The sequence below is a fragment of the Plectrocnemia conspersa genome, unplaced genomic scaffold (genome assembly GCF_051122295.1).
Source record: "Plectrocnemia conspersa isolate PC_06_02 unplaced genomic scaffold, ASM5112229v1 ptg000009l, whole genome shotgun sequence".
Lineage (NCBI taxonomy): Eukaryota > Metazoa > Arthropoda > Insecta > Trichoptera > Polycentropodidae > Plectrocnemia > Plectrocnemia conspersa.
The window spans coordinates 23,340,107-23,358,774 of NW_028277173.1; the positions used below are offsets into that span (position 1 = coordinate 23,340,107).

At 28.5% G+C, this 18,668-nt stretch overlaps 1 protein-coding gene across 2 annotated transcripts in view; it reads right to left on the reverse strand.

Annotated features, from left to right (window-relative positions):
- Nucleotides 1-18,668, reverse strand: part of LOC148232299 (uncharacterized) — a 227,079-nt gene that overhangs the window by 113,126 nt on the left and 95,285 nt on the right. For both annotated transcript variants that reach the window (XM_088192313.1, XM_088192314.1), the window contains one exon: nucleotides 17,875-17,912. The gene's annotated coding sequence lies outside the window, so the exon portion shown is untranslated. The remainder of the gene's footprint in view (nucleotides 1-17,874; nucleotides 17,913-18,668) is intronic.

Consider the following 18,668-nt stretch of genomic DNA (forward strand, 5'->3'; position numbering starts at 1 on the left):
AAAACTCTTGACAGACAGATACAGATCGCTTTTTTTTAGATATATTAGATTTCCCATTGTTGCTTGTATAACGTATCCTAAGCTCGTGCAACGTAAAGGAAGCAATCGCCAACCGGAGGTTCTCGCGTTCCCTAAAGGAAAGTGCCCGACTTATTCCCGACGAGTTTTCTTTGAATATACATAAACTTTTTTTCTTTTCCACGTCGAAAAGACTTTCTTACCTATCCGCAGCTTGTCCCATTTCTCGCAGGGTATACACCTCTTTTTTATGGGTCAGCGGTTTCATTACGGAGACGAACTTCTGGGTTTCCTCTTAGAATTGCGCCAGGAAGCCTATTATGATTTTACCCTCCAGTGCCGGCCATAAATCTTGTGTTAAATTTAACAAATCTAACTAAGTAGAAGAAATATGGACGATACGTATTTTGACTACGCAGAAAATTTTCTACAATACACATATGTCATGCACTTTATAAAAAGCCATACATCTAAACTGTGACACAATACTTTATCCAATTAATTACAATTTTTTTGTATAGTATTCAATACTCATATTAAAAGCAATAGATTGCATATGATACACTAAAGAAATATTTATTTATATGTATAAAGGTTAGAAAATATAACAGACAATCAAATATTATATCGTATTTTATAACAAAAAAAACAAACTAATTAACTATTATATACACTACATATATTGTATATCAGCTGTTCTTATACTTGTAAGATAATATGTAAACTGTGGATTAAATATGCAGGAAGCTATATAAATATGTACATAATAACTCTTATATTCATCAATCAATATCTAGTTAGTCTGATTAACTTTGTAGTAATAATAAGGGTTAGAATATTTAAGAAAAACTGAACATAAGTTGCTTAAGGTCATGTCGAAGGAAATAACAAAGTTGATGAGCAACAGGGAACAATAAGAAGATTCTAAATAAAATGGTCTAAAAATGACTTTTTTGTGGCGGCCAACATATGTTAGACATATGGAACATAACCATATTTCAATGGTTTAGTGAGCCAGTCAGATAAATTATGATTAAGCAATAGATATTACAATAAAAAAATATAAATCCTAATATTCCTTTTAATTATATTATTTACCTATAAAAAAGGTGATGTTCAAAAAAGTCGATAAAAATAAAGAACATGCAGATTTTTTTAAGTGATGCTAATTGAGTAAGTGTATGAAATAAAGACTTAAAAAATATAGCATTAAAATTTTAGGTTTAACTTTTTCTCAATTTTTATTTAACAGATACAATGCAAAACAAAAAAACAACTTATTGCTGTAACAATATTATTTTTTACATTAAAAAGTCAACACATTTATGTTAAATTTGTTAAATTAAACGTTGATTTTAGTTAATCTGATAATTCTTTTTTATTTAAAAAAAAAATTAATCACGTATTTTTATGTTAATTGTTATCAATCATCAAAACGTAATTAAATAGTTTTAAAGAAAAAGTAGTTATACAACATTTTTTTAGGAAACAATTAAACTTGCCAGAGTCGTAAGGACTTGCTTCATGATACCGATTGATTTATTTGAGTCCCTAAAAAGCTTTTTTTTGTCAGCATTATACTAACAATTGCGTATCTGAGCAAACATACAGTAAACGGTATACATTAACAGTTTCAAAGTTAAAAAAAAAAACATAAAAAGTCAGTGCCTAATGCCAAAATATCTCTGCTAAACAGATATTGAACACCAGATTTTATAAAATTACGTTGTTGCCGCTATAACTGTTGATAAAAGGGACGTTTCGCTACTGTCAAATTGCGCAACATAAATTTTCACTAGCGCCTAATAGTTAATAATATACATCTAATGGTGAAAATGTATTTTCAATAAGTAGACATTTAAAATATACACATTCCTCTAAGATATATATGCCTATATAAATTTTGCTAATAGCGCAAAATTAATATTACAGTATTTTGTTTGCGAGTTAACGTGTTAAAAGTCTGAGAAAGCAGCCGCTTTCCCCTTGATTCTTTACGCAATCATCTAAAACTCAAGAGTTAAACCTGATCTTCAAGATGACTTAGATATTATGTCATGTAGTACTTCGGCGAGAATATAATAGTAAAGCAGGTAGTTTTACCCTTAATTATGAGAATACAAAGGAATTTGTCGTTTTTAATTGCTTTCTTGAGTTTCACGAGCTTAGAATACGTTATACAAGCAACAATGGGAAATGTAATATATCTAAAAATATATTTTCAAAGCTGGCTGCTGTTTTTTAGAATAATTTTTTTTTAATTTTGAGACCCCTGGTGTATACACGTGAATCTAGTTGATTACATAGTACCTAAAGGCAAATACTATGGCGGAAGCGTTATGGTCTGGGGTTGCATGGCAGCAGCAGGGGTAGAAAACATGTGCACTTACGAGGGTAGTATGAATAGTGACATTTATATTTTAATGTTGGAATTCACTTTAATTGATTTCTACTGGAAAATATTTCAAATCACAGACTACGCTATCATCCGATTCCAGGAAGAAAACGCTCCGTGCCATACTTGGGGAAAAAGCAGGGATGGCTTACAAAGTCACCAAACCTAAATTTTATAAAGAAATAATGGACCAAATTAAAAGAAAAGGTTACCCAACACGAGCGTGGAAAATTGCAGATGGAATTAAGAAAATTGTCTCCGTCCACCTGCAAGTCATTAGCTGATTGTAAAGCAAAAAGGGTTTCAGCTGTAATTAAAGCTAAGGGTAGGCCTACTAAATATTAAAATTAGCCTAAAATAAACACTTTAGACTACCCTTGATCAGTTTTATTTATATTTTCATAGTTTTTTAGGATATAACATATATTATGGTACCCCATTATTAATATAAAAATAATTTGTGTTTTTGATAGCAGTAAATAAAAATAAAATATCAGATTTTTATTTAAACGTATGGTTTATTTTATCTCAAGCAAGAAGCACTACAATTACTAAGAGTAAGCGACTAAACTATCGACATAGTTCTGCCATTTTATCGTTAGTCTGTTTGTGCTGGCAGCTAAGAAACTTGAAGAGCGAGTGACGATGAAATCTCGAATAGCGTTATCCACAGCTTTTTGAGAACTGAATATTTTGCTTTGCAAAATAAAATAAAATAAAATAAAATAAAACATTACCAATAATATTTTATGTATATACTCAGAAGCGAATAATAATAAATGTTTGCTATACCAAACGTTATTCATTATTACAATAAAATATTACGCAAATAAACAATAAAAATTATAAAATGCTACCACTGTGTATTATACTCAGTTACGTTTAACATAGAAATATGTTAAATACATATTGATATTTATTGAATTGTATTTACATAGTTTGTTATTAAAATATATGCACCACAGTTTTAATAAAGTTGCAGATTATGCCTTTCAAAAGATTAATAATAAAACTTCCGCAGTGAGCTTAAAAGAATTTTCATTAGGATAATTAAAGAAAGTTTCTCAATTTTTTATTACAATACTTGCAAAGAATGTCTTAATTCGCATTTTATTATAAAAAATAATAAAACCAAGCAGCAAGATGAGACAATATGGCAGTGAAACTTTCGATTCTTTTCATTCGAAACCCAAATATTCCTTTTTTTATATTATATTTTTAAAAGGTAATTTAAATACTTATATAAGTACCTTATACAAATGACTTTAAAATGGGCCCAAACAAATACTTCGTCAAAGAAATCAATTTTTCTATTCAAAAGTTTACAGCACATTTTACTCATGGACGAAAAAGAAGGTAACTATATATTATATAATATTATATATTAACATAGTATAAGTAAACCTTAATAAGATGCTGAAGAATTTTAATTTGTTAGTTATACTCAGTTACAAAGACTACCTGAGTTCAACCCGATCTTCGATACGGTAAGTCTATGTAACGCAGTACTACGGCGAAAATATTTTTACAAATTATTTTGCGATAAGATGTGTAATTTATTAAAAATAATAATAAATGTCACAATGACCTCAATCTGACATCTCATTCATCATGTATATATATAATTTATTTTTATCCCGTTGATGTTAAACGGGTTGACACACCAGTGATATGCGTATAATATGATACACAATATATTTGCTTATGAGTTATCAAAGGGGGCACCCGCATAGTATTGTATTTTAATAAATCACACACAAAGAACTTTAGCTCACGCAGGAAAGGACGAGTGTCACAAGAGCGGGATTCGAACCCTTGCTGTTTTGTATTTATATGAATATTATATAAATATACAGGATGTTCATATAAATTTCCTATTAAATAAGCAGCACAAAATTGAGACATTAGGTAAACATATAAATTAGTTATTAAATCTTAAAAAAATATTGTTTTTTTTTAACGTACAATTTTAAATGGATCACCTTGTATAAATGTAAATATTTAGTATAAAGCCGTCGCTTAGATTAAACTGGGCCAAATATGTTCCCGATGTCATTATTGTTATGATAACTGGAGTGGCCCGGAAGAGGTCTTCCCTCCGGCTCTCACTTCACATCGAGGGACTTCCTTGCGACGGGGGATGTCAAATAAATTTAAACGGGTGGGCTTTTTGTTAGGTGTTGCCAGTGGCGATAAGCAAACGAAGTTACGAATAAATATATAATTTTGCAATTTAATTACAAGGTGCATTTCTATTCCTTACTATCGACATGTCATGCCTTTTAAATATACTAAATTAATTACAATAATAAAAAAAACATATTCAAGTGCAGATATTTTAACCGATCACAATATGAAGGTTCGACTTAAGAGAGTAGAAAATGTGAAGAGATGTAGACAAATATATAAAAATAAACTAAAGGATATAAAGACTTAAACTCGAGCCAAATATTAAATAAAACCCTTATTTTATTTAAAAAGATTAAAATATTTTTTAATACATATTAAGATAATTACGATGTATAAAAATAATACATGTATTTACAAACACTGCTAAAAACCTACTAAAACCAGAAAAACCGGTTAAAACACCAACGGAAAAAAATTCTTAATTTATTGGTTGAAAATAAAAAAATGTTTTGAAATATGACCGATTTTAAGAAACTATTCAATTTTCGGGCCCGTCAAAAATATTTTTATTTATAGAAGTGACATTTTTAAACCAGATGAGGCTAACAAACGGCATTTGTTAAGCTGTTGTATATTGTTTCTACATATTCTTAGCTTTTCGTGAATATATATATTTTTAGCGTATTCAGAACGGTCCATCCATCGCGAAAATGCCGCCCTCAAGCAAGTGACGCCTGGGGACCGATATACGCTATGTACACGCTTATACTAAATACTTTTTTAAAATATAATTATTATAAATTAGTGCTTTTGCTTTGATGTTTAAGCCAATTCATCGATTTGGACAAGGATGTCTTGATGTTTGTAAATGTGTTTTTTAGATTATAAAAAAAGCTTTCATACTGAATATTGGAATTATACAGTCAATATTAAAGTTAAGAATAAATTTATTGAATATGTCCAAATTAGACGTGGTATACGTCAAGGATGCATCTTATCAACTTTGTTATTTAGCATATACTCTGAATCAATATTTCAAGAAGCTCTAAATAAATGTTGTTTAAAGATTCTGGTAAATGGTAAACTAATAAATAACATTATATGTGCAGATGATAGATATTTTGGGTTAAAAAAAATGTTCGAGTCAATCTAATGATGTTCATACTTAATTATTAATTGCAACAAAAATATTACTTCCTACACCAAACATAATCATTAAAAATAAAGCAATATAAAGAGTCTCACAGTACAAATTCTTGGGTACATAGACGTATATAAAAAGGGACTCGTCTCATTAAGTGCTCGAATAAAAATAGAAACAAGTGTATTTCTTACATTTTTTTTTCAATAATATAAATAGCATTAAGAAAATACTAATTGTATATATATGTACTATACAAGTTACTAGTTATTAAGCATTATCATGAGTACAATTTGTTATTTGCTACAATCTGATAAAAAAATAAGGATACAAAATAAAACGTTTATGGTTATAATTTAATGATAAAAACTAGAAATACTATTTACAATTGAAGCGAAAGGTTAACAAAACAATAAATTAAATGATAATTTGAGTACATTTCAATGAAGATCTGAAACCATTGATATTATGTCTTTAGCCTCTAAAGCAATATGTGTTAAATTAAGGGTTGTTTTTATCATAGTTAGATATTTTCTGGTATGAAAATAACAGTGCTTTTTAATTGTGAGTACAATATTTGAAGGGTAATATGCATTTTTTTTAAGATTAGTATAATATTATATAAAAAAATGTGTATTGTTAACTATTTTTATAGCTTTATTTTGGATGACTTGCAATTTAGAAAAATATAGTATTACTGTTATTACTGCATGTATTAAAGATTAAAATGTTATTTTTTATAGTTAGCGTTCTTTTTATTAAATATCAGTCTAAGAACCGCAATGGTGTCAAGCCCTTTGGAGCGAAGTTCCAAAATATGTTTATTAAATTTAGGCTTGAAGAGGTGTAACTCCAGGTATTAAACGCTTATTTTTCAATTTAAATTACTGCACTGTTTATTTTGGAAGGGTGGTCGCAGAGTTTGTCTACGCTTTGTGAAAATAATTGCTTCTGTTTTAATTCCGTTGATTTTAATTTTTCACCTCTCAAAATATTTATTTAGGTTTTCAAAAGATTTTTGTAATTTATTCGCGATTGGTTTTAGACCGTAAGCACTTGTTAAAATATCTATATCGTCCGTATACACAAATAAACGCGAATTTTGTTTTTAGAATATCGTTTGTATACAAGATAAAAAGAAACGGCGCGTGCAAGCTTCCCTTGGGTATTCTAGCTGGAATTTTACGCGGTATTGAGTGTTTATTATTTAGTGAAACAACATTGCTTCTACTTCTCACGTATGATTATATTAATCGTAGCATTCTATATAATATAACAATAGGACAAGCCTTGGGTGGTTTTATTGATATCAAAGTAGATAAAAAGAGTATGTTAATGTAAAAAAATAATGACGATATTTGTTAGAAGAATATACTATCAAAATTACAATTAATCCCTTTTGGTGCCCTAAAATATTCAATTGAAGTACCCGATAAGCAGGTGGTATTATAACTTGACCACGTGACCACGATGCAGCGCTCGACGTGCGTGTTAACCATAGGACGCCTACGCACATACTAAAATTGAACCGAATTACTCGTTCTATCTCAGATTAAAGGAAAAAATGTTGACACCTGCTACATCTTTTTATTGATATCAAAGTTGATAAAAAGAGTATGTTCCTTTTTTTCTCAAGAAGTTGATCTCGTTTTTTGCAAAAATGAAGTCTGAACACAGTACTCATACACAACGGTATTAAGGATGCAGTTATACCTGTCTGATTTGAAAAGTAACCTTAAAGATGTGGATCTATAGCCATCTGAAGTCCTGCGGAACATCAAATTAATAAAGTTTTATTATCTTTGCCATAGTATGACAGGACCAAAACACAAACTAAACTAACCCATAAGCAAAAAAAGAATAACTAAAGACTACGCAATTTGAGAGAATGGTTTGAGTGCAACTCCATTGAAATATTTCATGCACCAATACACAAAGTAGAAACTGATAATATGATATTTAATTTCCGACAGGAGATGGTACAAGAAGAATAAAAATAATCAATTATTGTTTAGACCACGTTGTAAGTATGGCGGTTAAGTCCAAGAAAATAGCGTAACGGCAAACTTTTGTGTGGACGAAATCAGCGCTATTCTTTTCATACTGCCTAATCGATGTTTAAACAATGCTATTGACTTTGATGTCGATTCCCTTAGAAGCCGACCTGGTTAATACTACATCTAAGATATTTATAACTAATAAACTAAAGTCTCATTTCTAGTTTTAATGGAGAGACCAAACTTCTCACATATAAGGTTTGATCTTTGACAATTTATTGCAAGGGTAGCAATGTCACATTAATTTTTTTTCATAAAATATGATTCATGTTATGTTTTTTGTACGTAAAGTTTAATACCATTAATTTGATGCTATGAGATTCTACATTTATATATTTTTTAGTACCATGTCATTTCGTACACAATTGTTTCGCAAAATCCTTAGCTTCCGTTTAAAGCACTACATTATAAAGACCTGGAGCATATTCATGTTTGCCACAAGTACAACCCACCATTATACAAATGTATAGAATCAAATAGATGTTGGGTCAAAACTGCTTTTCCAGCATCAACGAAGCAAGTTTCCACAGTTTCCGGTATAGCATGGCCGACTTTCCGTTACATTAGTTCGGCAAACTACGGCCCCTTCGGTGGCTAATCCTGACCGGCCTGGTCAGGCTGCAGCTTCTTCTGTCCTCACTTTGTAGAGCTAATGTGCGCAATTTCCACATGCACCGCGAAATTAATCCCGGGCACGGCGTTAATTTCCCGGACGACCTTAATCGCCGACGCTTGAATCGCGATTGTAATATCACCGAGTAAGCATAGAAAGAACCAAAGCGCTCAAGTGTGTATGGAAATTGCTTTTTAAAAGCTAAAAGCGTGCTTTAAATTTCAACAAAAGATCGAAATCGATATAATTGAATCGATGATTTGCATTAAAATGTTGATGAATTAAACTTAGTAGCATGAAATTGGGCCTGAAGTATTTTTATTTAAGAAGACATGCTGCTGCAGCTTTATAATAATAAAATTGTAGAAAAACAATAATTGAATTGATCAATAAAATATTGAAAAAAGTAGTGACTCCTGACTCCTGACAAAACGGAAAATAAGTGTAATTATTAACCAACTAAAAAGGTAATAATTTGCAACACTAAATAAAAATTTATATTTAAAAAATGGTCTATAAAGTATTCCCAGTGATATTTAAATATCAAAGCTCAAGTTACATAGGTGAAAAGACTGTCTTAGTTCCAATTCGTACTGGGTTTTTTGTATCGATTTTTCGCAAGCTTCAATTGTGTCTAGGTGAGCGTATAGATCTAAGTGATGTTGGTTTTAATAATTACTTTTGTAACTACGTCTAATATATCAACAGCTGTGTAAGTCTGTGCTTGATAGCCAAAATATTAACATTAACTGTTACGTGTCGGCTTGCGTTGAAAGGGTTGGCCTTGACTCGGTGAAATTATTTAATGACGTCAAGAAGGTCTGTGACTGTGTCAAAAGTTCCCGACAGGTGTCCCGGAAATCTACGGTGTTGTAGTGTGGACTAAAGAGAAGATTGTTCCCGTTTATTGCCGACAGAAATCTGATTTTGTATTAGAAATCCTAATTTTCGCTTCTATGCACGTGTAATATATTATGTAACTTATTGTTAATGATTAACCATTTAAAGTTTGTCGTGAGAATCTCGGTTCAGATTTTTTTAGTTATTAGTTTATTTTATTTAGTTGAACTCAGGAATAAATCAATTTTAAATCGTACAGTACAGAACGAATAGTCCATTTATTTTAATGTTATCACTGGAAAAATATTTTGGCTACTTGAGCGACAGTGGTTGTCAATCATTTGTTCTCTTAGTGATTTGTCTAAAGCTACGGTAGAACTGATTTATTGTCTGAGATTCAAGAATTTCACGTCGAATCTTCTAAACATACATAAACGATTTAGACAGTATTAAAATCGCCGTAAAATTGTAAAAATATGCAATTGTCGTTTTTTGTAAATTTTTCTAACTGCCTTGGGGAGCGCTTTTAAAATAGTATCATCATTTTCATTTTGCCTTGAGAATTTTGGTTCAGATTTTTTTGTCAATAGTTAATTAATATTATTTAATTTAAATAAGCTATAGATGACATTATTTCTTAATCACCCTGTTTCTGCAAGGTCCGCACTATAAGCACCACAACTAGCAGGTGCATTCGTGAACGAATTGTTCATTTGCTTAGGGAGAATTTATTTAATATTGTCACTAAAATAATATTTTGACGATTTGTGGGACAGTAGTTGGCAATCGTTTGAGCTACATTAGAACTTATTTAGTGTTGGAGAAATGAGAGGGTATTCACAATTTTCCGATTTAATCAGAATCTAAAACTGAAGTTTGTTTATTATGTTAAAATTTGTGAAAACACACAAGTCGTTTTTGTAGCTTTCGCTACCTGCTCAAGGAGTTATTTACTTATTGATAATGAGTATCATTTTCATTTTGTTGTGATAACCTCGTCTCAGTTTTAATTTAGCAAGGGTTACTTTATTTTAGTTTAATAAATTAAAATCAGGATGACATTTGTTTTTAATTGTCTTGCTCCCGTAGGAGTTACTAATAATTATCAGATGCGCGCGCGAAAGAAGAGTCTATTTGTTTTGTAATAATGCCTTTTAAGATTATTACTGAAATTATTATGTGTAGTATCGCAACTAATTTGAATAGAAAAATCTACTTTAATAAAACATATAATTTCTATAAAAATAGTAACTAATTTTAATGTATAACAGTTAAAAAATTAAAAAATATAGATTTTAACCCTATGAATTCGCAATGCAAGTCTGATTCTATCATTTAATCAAAGCATAGAAAAATATATAATATATATTTATGGAGGAAGTTTACGCAATGCATGTGTAAATTGTGGACATTATCTTTCAAATCAGGACAAAAGAAGCTGCAACCGGATAGGCCGACTAGGATTAGCCACCGGGCCGCAGTTTGCAGAACTAATGTAAAGGAAAGTACACCGGAAGCGGAGGAAACTTGCGCCGTTTATCCAGGAAAACCAGTTTGGCTCCTACAACTATTTGATGATATGTATGCATATATAAAATTTAACCGACCCAAATACTTTGCTAAACTTCGGTCGCTCTCATGTAAAATATTTAATGTGTACGCATAGAAACGTTTTGTGTTATATAGTTAAACACTAGACGAAGCTGTTAATTTTTAATGGAACTGAACCGAAATAGCGCGTTTGAGGCCAGAATGTATCAATTTAAAATTTATTGCCGATACATTTTGATTTATTGCATGTGTTACGTGAATAGCTTTGATGTCTCGATTACATTTCTTTGTATATAAATGAAACTAAAATAAATTGTAATGATGTTCTTCAAAGTATCTAATAATGGATAATATGTGTTCTATTTTTATCTTTATCGTAGGATAGATAATTCGCCCACGTCAAGAGGAAAAACGAAGCTTCGCTAGAAATGCGTATCAAAGGGCCTCCAATATCAATATTCCAGATATTTTTCTCGAAATATTTTAATATTAATCCAGAGGAAATATTATTATTATTATTTTATTAATTATAACAATTAGAACTATTATGTAATTGTAATATAGTATTTTTTTTTTGTTATCAGAACTATATTTATAGTATAAAAATTTTTCGCAAATCCATTTCAATTTTAAACGATTTCTAAATAAATAAAAGCTCTATGGAATAATGATATATTTTTTTATATATAATATAAATCCTAGATGAAAGTAACTTTATCAAGTCAAAAGTCCATCTAGGTTCTGTGATATTCTTATTTGAAAAAACATGGATTATTCCAAAAATATATCTATACCAAATCTCTTGACCAACGACGTATATTATTTTTGACAACTTTTTTTGTATAGTTTTAATATACATATTTTATATAAAATAAAAGAATTTTTTACACATATTTTCAAAAATGGGAGGGGGAGGGAAAATAGTAACAATGTGTGGTGAATGCTACATAACTTAATTAAAAGTAGCTTGGACGAAAATACCGAACTACTTATATTGTGGGCAAAATAAAAATTATACACTTTTTAGATTCTTACATTATGAAAGAATATAAGGAAATTTAAAAATGACCTTTACCTTACAAAGACATTTTTACCTTGAGTGTGACAAAAAAATTGTCTGCTCGACCAAAAAAGCTAGAGTATATGGTTCGAATCAAACCAATTTGAAGTCAATGCGATTTAACAAAATTAATATAGACCTTTAAAAGTACAGCTAAGAAAAATAACCGTTTCTTTCTCGACCAATAAGAGAGATAAAATTTTCTATACAAGTGTTTTATAAAAGCGATTAAAATAGTGATTGCTATTCTGCAGATATGATTGAGAAACCATTTAAAAGTAACAACATCCAGAATGATTTTCCTAACTACTTCTATCAAGTTAAGAAATGTTTTAAGAACTTACATAAGAGTTATTTTTTATGTTCAGTAAAATGGTAGATTACAGTAAAATATCTTTATTTATAGATCTGATTCCATTGTATATGAATAATTAAATGCTGTCTAAATTTTTCAATACAGAATATCTATTTTTACGATTTATATATGTACATATAAATAATAAAATGTATCATAAATAAAACAATTTAGTTAATTTTAATACGTTTTATAAAAAAAAGTAATTTAAAAGCTATTTTATTTTTTTAATTATTGAGGTGAAATTAAAAAAGAAAATGATGAAACTCTGATACATTCATCGTTTCCCCTATTCCATTTGGGAGTTAAGTCTTATTTTGAACTATTTATTGAGAATTATATTAATAAAAAAAGTACTGTATTTAAAAGCATTTTTTGTGTAAAGCTACGTATTTTTACTATTTTTGTTAAAGATTAAAATAATTTTGATACTTGAAAAATTTCAAAATGCTTCTCTATAAAATTTTTATTACCCTCATATCAGATAAAAAATCATCGATTTTATGTATTGTATGTTTGCCAGCTAGAGATGCCTTTATATAATATTCTAAGAACGGAGAATGTAGTACAATGCATTTTAAATTTAATTAGTAAATTAATTTACCATAAAATAAGTAATCATGCATTTTATAAAACATTTTTAAATATCTGTTCTAAGAAAATGAATTTTGTGGAAATATGTAAATAGCAATAGCGATATACTGATTTTTATCTTATGGTTTAATGATTTAAAATTCACTTAAACACAGTACTAGTTTTCAGAATTATAAAAAAATACATTGACTTGAATAATACGTATTTAATGCAATGATAAATAATTCGGCAAAATCTTGTTAAAAAAAACGACGATTTTGTGTATTGCATGTATGCGAGCCAGAAATGCATTTATATAATATTCTAAAAACAGAGAATTATTAGTGTATTTAAAATTTAATAAGCAGATTAAATTATCGCAAAATAAGTATAAGAAACCTTTCTGACTTCAAAGATAAATTTTGTGGAAATAGATAAATAACAAATAGGATCTTAAGATTGAACGAATCATAACAAATTTATGAAAAATACTATAAAGTTGCTACATGGAAACTATACGTTATTCTAAATCATATGTATACAATTTATATACATGCATTAAAGCTTAATACTGTTAATCGTTTAAACGAAAAATAGCGTCAAGTCATTTTCAAATAAAAGTAATACTAAACTAAAATTATAATATATGTAAATAAAATAAAAAAAACATGTAAAAAACACAATCAGTAATAAAGAAACAAATAATATATATTATATTAATTAAATTATATTATGTTAAGGATCCTATTTTATATTAAAGTAATAAAGCTAGTTAAACCCTTAAAAAGTCACTTCATTTTTTATAAATATGAAGCATTTCGATGTGGAGTGTCTTAATTTTGTATATATAAAAGTTATTTAAGCAGACGTAGGGTGTGACGAGAGGGGATGATTTATTTTCGTCAAGGTCCTAAAGTAGCAATAAGCAAAATTTAAAACGGATGGCATTCAATTAACGATACTTTAATTTATAATATAGAAAGAGGTGAAATGGTTAAAAAAAAAGAGGATTGGGTCTATGATTTGAGCAGAATCCAATTGAAAAACTATGAAAAATATGTTTAGGTTATATACATATAAACGTATTTAGTAATTTCTGCGCATTTTAAAAATATTAATAAATACTGACACAAAGATATTTAATTTAACTGAAAGCCTTATATTAAATACAGTACAAAAAATGTAGATGCAGGTTTTAAAACTAATCCAAAGCTAGCAAACTATATTTAAATATAAAATATCATGCCCACTGTTAGGTAAATTACACGTACCTATATGTTATATTTATCAAATGGTCTCCGAAAGTACTTTAATGTTTTTGTTATAGTAAATATTTATATTTTTACGAGTAGTACAAATCTTTTTAAAATATAATTGTTCACTGTAATTTAACTACACAGAATAATAAAAAACAATACCGCATAATTATACACGCGTTACTTTTATATGTCAAGGGTTACACTCTCACAGCGCGAGACAAAAAATGAATTACAATTCTTATTTCGTACGCGAGATAATAGTAGGCAACGAATATAATATTATTTTTTATCTGAGCACGCGAAACTTATCCTTCCAAACAGGTGCCGTAAGATCTATATTTTCATATAAGACTCTTTCGAAAAATATCATAAACACGACTGTGCTTTTTGTATTACGCCTCGGAAGGTGAAGATCATCCGGCGAAGTAACGGCCGCAGAATCCGTATCAAAGTTTATTTCCCGGTGTAAATTTCATCACGATTTCGCGCTACTGCTAAAGTTTTTTCTTCAACTTCATTCTCGCTCAGAATGAAAACAGAAATCGCGAAGGAAATTGGAATACGGGAACCGACATTACATGAAATGTCGGAAAGTTAACAAGACGTTTTAATCTTTAAACAATCGGAAGACTAAATTATAAATTAAATAATTTAATAAGTCAAACACGATTAAATTAATAACGGCAATTTTGAACATGCCTTTGCCAAAATTGATTGCATCAAACTTGATGGAAATCTCAGGCTGCAGTTTTAATCTATAGACATTGGATAGCTTAAGTGGTATTTGTAGGGTAAGACAAAGTGCTAAATAATTTTGTGAACAAAGCTGTAATATTATTAATACAATACCAATATTCAATTACATCAGAATTATGTGTTGTGAAGATATGTATATACTACTTATATATGATTTCTTATACATATTATAGATATATCCTTCCTGAATATTAAGTTGTTACATTACAAATAGTGTAAATATTTAAGTAACTGGGAGCAATTTTATATGTGTACATAACATTATCTTTTCAACAATAACATGTGAATAATCAATGATTTACAAAATACAAAGACAGGTTGTTAATCAAAGAAAACGTAGGTTAAATGAAAAAGTGTCATGTCGTATCGTTTTCTTCAAATATTTACATTCGTAAATACTAGCATTCGTAAAGGTTATAAAAATATAATATTATATTTAAATAGAGTAGGATATAATTTTGATGTTTATATTTTCATATTTACAAACGGTTAAGGAAAATATAAAATATAAACTTACTAAAGATTTATATTTAAAAACTACATTAAAATTTTAATTATATTATAAATAATATGATATAAAATTTAGAAAAAATGTTTCAAGATATCCTTAAGAAATAAATATATAAAGATATATTATAATGAAAAAAAATTAATTGAAATAATGTAGAATTGAATATTTATCTAAACACAATAATAATTGTAAGCTAAATTGGTATTAAAGTAAAAAATATGTTTATTTAAGTAACGATGTACTTTCTGTACTTTCTAAAATAACTAGAAAAGTAACAATATTTTTTTATAATATTCCCAATTTTTAATCTTAATAGCTAATACTACAATTTCCTATCAATAATTTTTACTTTAACGCGTTTTCAAGATATTTTATTATTTAAAAATATTCATAAATACAAGTATGAAATGTGATATCACGATCTTTATAATGAATGGATAATTTATATAAAATATAAAAATATTTTATAAAGAATTATCTTTATTGAACTATAAAGTTTGCCTAAGCGATAAAAAACTAAACCAGAAAAAATTACATTTCAATAAACAAAAATTAAATCGAATATATCAGCAAATTAAAATAAAAAACATTAAATTAGTATCAACTGTCACCGAACCGTTTTTCAGATTATTATTGCCAGTGAAGCCTATATTTTTTTTGAGGGGTAACCCGAGAATTTATAATTTAGAACCAGGGACAGCATTTCAGCTTTTTCTAAGGTAGGGGCAAAAGTTGGCCAGTCAGTGGTCGTTTTTTTTAATATTTCGATTTCATTAAGGTTGCTCACAAATGATGAGTTTTATGTTGTGGTAATTGATGGTTTGCAAGGTTACTTGAGAGTTCTAACGTAACTACGTTTTTTTCAGTCGTCTAAAGATTTATACATAATTTACTTTCTATATACCTTAAAAATTAAGGGTGAGAGAATTTATCTTGTCTAGCTTTTAATTTGATTAAGAAAGGTTTTGGCATTTAATATACTGTACAAAAACAACAATTTCATGATGTAAATTCAAAGCTTAATTACTATTATTTTATGCAAAACACACACAAAAATAATTTCATATTTTACTCAATGAAACATTACAATATTGTTTTATTAAAAAAAAATTAATGGTATTATGTAAAAAAATATTTCGATGTAAGATGATTAAAATCATGTGTAATGAAATAAATATATAATTAATATTTAACAGAGCATAAACCCATTGTTTATTTTCCAGTAGTAAGCAACCATCGCACAAAGGTGGTTTACAAAACACACAAACACAAGACAAAACGGCATTTTGAAACTCCCTAGAAATTTATGAACAAACAAACTCACAACAACCACACAGATTTTCAAAAACCATTGACGTAAAAAAATACATAACCGCACTAAATATTTATTTATTATATAAAATACTCTTTCTAAATTTCACTAAATAGTATTGCTAGTCGTATATTTTGTTGAACACAAAGATTTCATTTATGAAGAGCATAAAGAGACACGAATATTCTTTTGCTTCATTAGAGCTTCATTAAACATAGAATTATTGAGTTTTTTCCCCAATTTATTCTAGCTTAATTCAAGAAAACCAAGGACACAATACCCGACTCTGACTAACAGATATGAACATGTATTATTCTGGACTGAAGTTTATCTATTTATCGATACAATTTATACTTATGCAGTAAAACTTATATCAAACCGCTCTACTGAATATTTTATAATAAGTAATAAATTCTAATCTTTTAATCCAAAGTGAAATAAAATATAAAACACCTAGAAAGAATTCTTAAAAATAATTCTGACGTCTGTGTCATAATCAGGTATGACAAGACTAATGAATAAAACTAGCAACACATGCATTAAATTAAAAACAACTAAATGCATCTAATGAATTAATTGATAAATACTATTTAAATTTTTATACCGCTGGAGCAAGGGCAAGCGCTCGCGCTATTTAATTATGTATAAATCTAATAAAAATATGCTCAATAGTTATTAATTTATTTATAAGCGGCGCTAAATCATCTTATAAAGACGCAATGGTACATACATATGTTTATTTTCTAAAAAATATATCAAGCGGAATAACAAATTGGAAAAGTTGCATGAAGAAAGTGACAATAATAAATTAACGTAAATATGAGCGATCGTTTGTTTACAATCGGTGTTGCTAGTTTGAAAATTTCCATCCGCAATCCACTTAGGTCACACAAATTGTGGGGAGAATTTATTTTCCCCGCAAGCGGAAAATCCGACTTTAACAAATGCTTTGAGTTGTTTTTATTTCGTTTGTTCAAGCGAGAGCAACTTTAGACGGACGTGATAAATTATTGAATTAACTGTCGGCTTTTGGGCCAGGTATGAAATCCAGCTCGATAAGCAAATTTGCGAAACGGCAAATATTTGTTCATGGGCAGTGAACCTTTTATTGCGTATTGATTTAATCGTTTATGTTAAAAGCTTCGATAATTATGTATTTGACGCAAAATCCGATTATAATATGTACACGAGGTGAAAGCTTATATAGACTATAGAATATTATATTATTTGTACAGATGAGTTCCAATATTCTCTGATTTTTACACTATATTTAAACAATTTTATTAAAAAAAAAACTGCTTACCGGATTTATGGCACGCTTCCAGTAAGATGTCATTAAATCTGTAAAATAAAACGGAAAGGGTTAAAATAATACTTTGCTGTCACCTTAACAGTAAACAAATTGAGTTATGAAACAACAAACTAAACAAGAATAGTTTTCTAGAACGATTTTCCGTTGCATTCTTTACGGGCGTGTAAACAACGAAAATCTTTTTTTCTCACACAAAGGGCGGATCCGGGATTACAACGGCTGGTTGAACATTTTTAATGAATAAGGATAAACACCCTTCTGCTTGTATATGTATTCACCCTAATACATTTTCATCCGAAGAGCGAGACATTGATTTCGAAATCGAATGGAAAGGGAAACTTTTCGCACAGTCGCCAAATTTAATAAGAAAAAATAAAACGGTACGCGATTTCTTTAAACGAGTAAAAAAGTATTATTACTTTTTCTCTTTTCGCTTAAGTATTATATAAGAAAATAAGTGAGTATGCGAGTGATTAAATTTTATTAAAAATATATGTAAGTATATATTAGATTTCCAGTGAATATTACGTTACACAATAAACATCTGCACCTTTTGGATTGTATTGAATTTCTTCAATCATTGTTTTTTATATTTAAAAAAACAATTCATCGAAAAACGGATTATACATATATAAACATATACTAAGTAGTTCAAAGAATAAGTAATGAAAAATTGTAATAAAATAATTGTCGCTCCTTAATTATTTCTCTGCTTTAATTAATGTCTTTTTTTAATATAAATAAAATGTATTTTTAATTTAATTGTGCGTTTCCTTTGATTATTT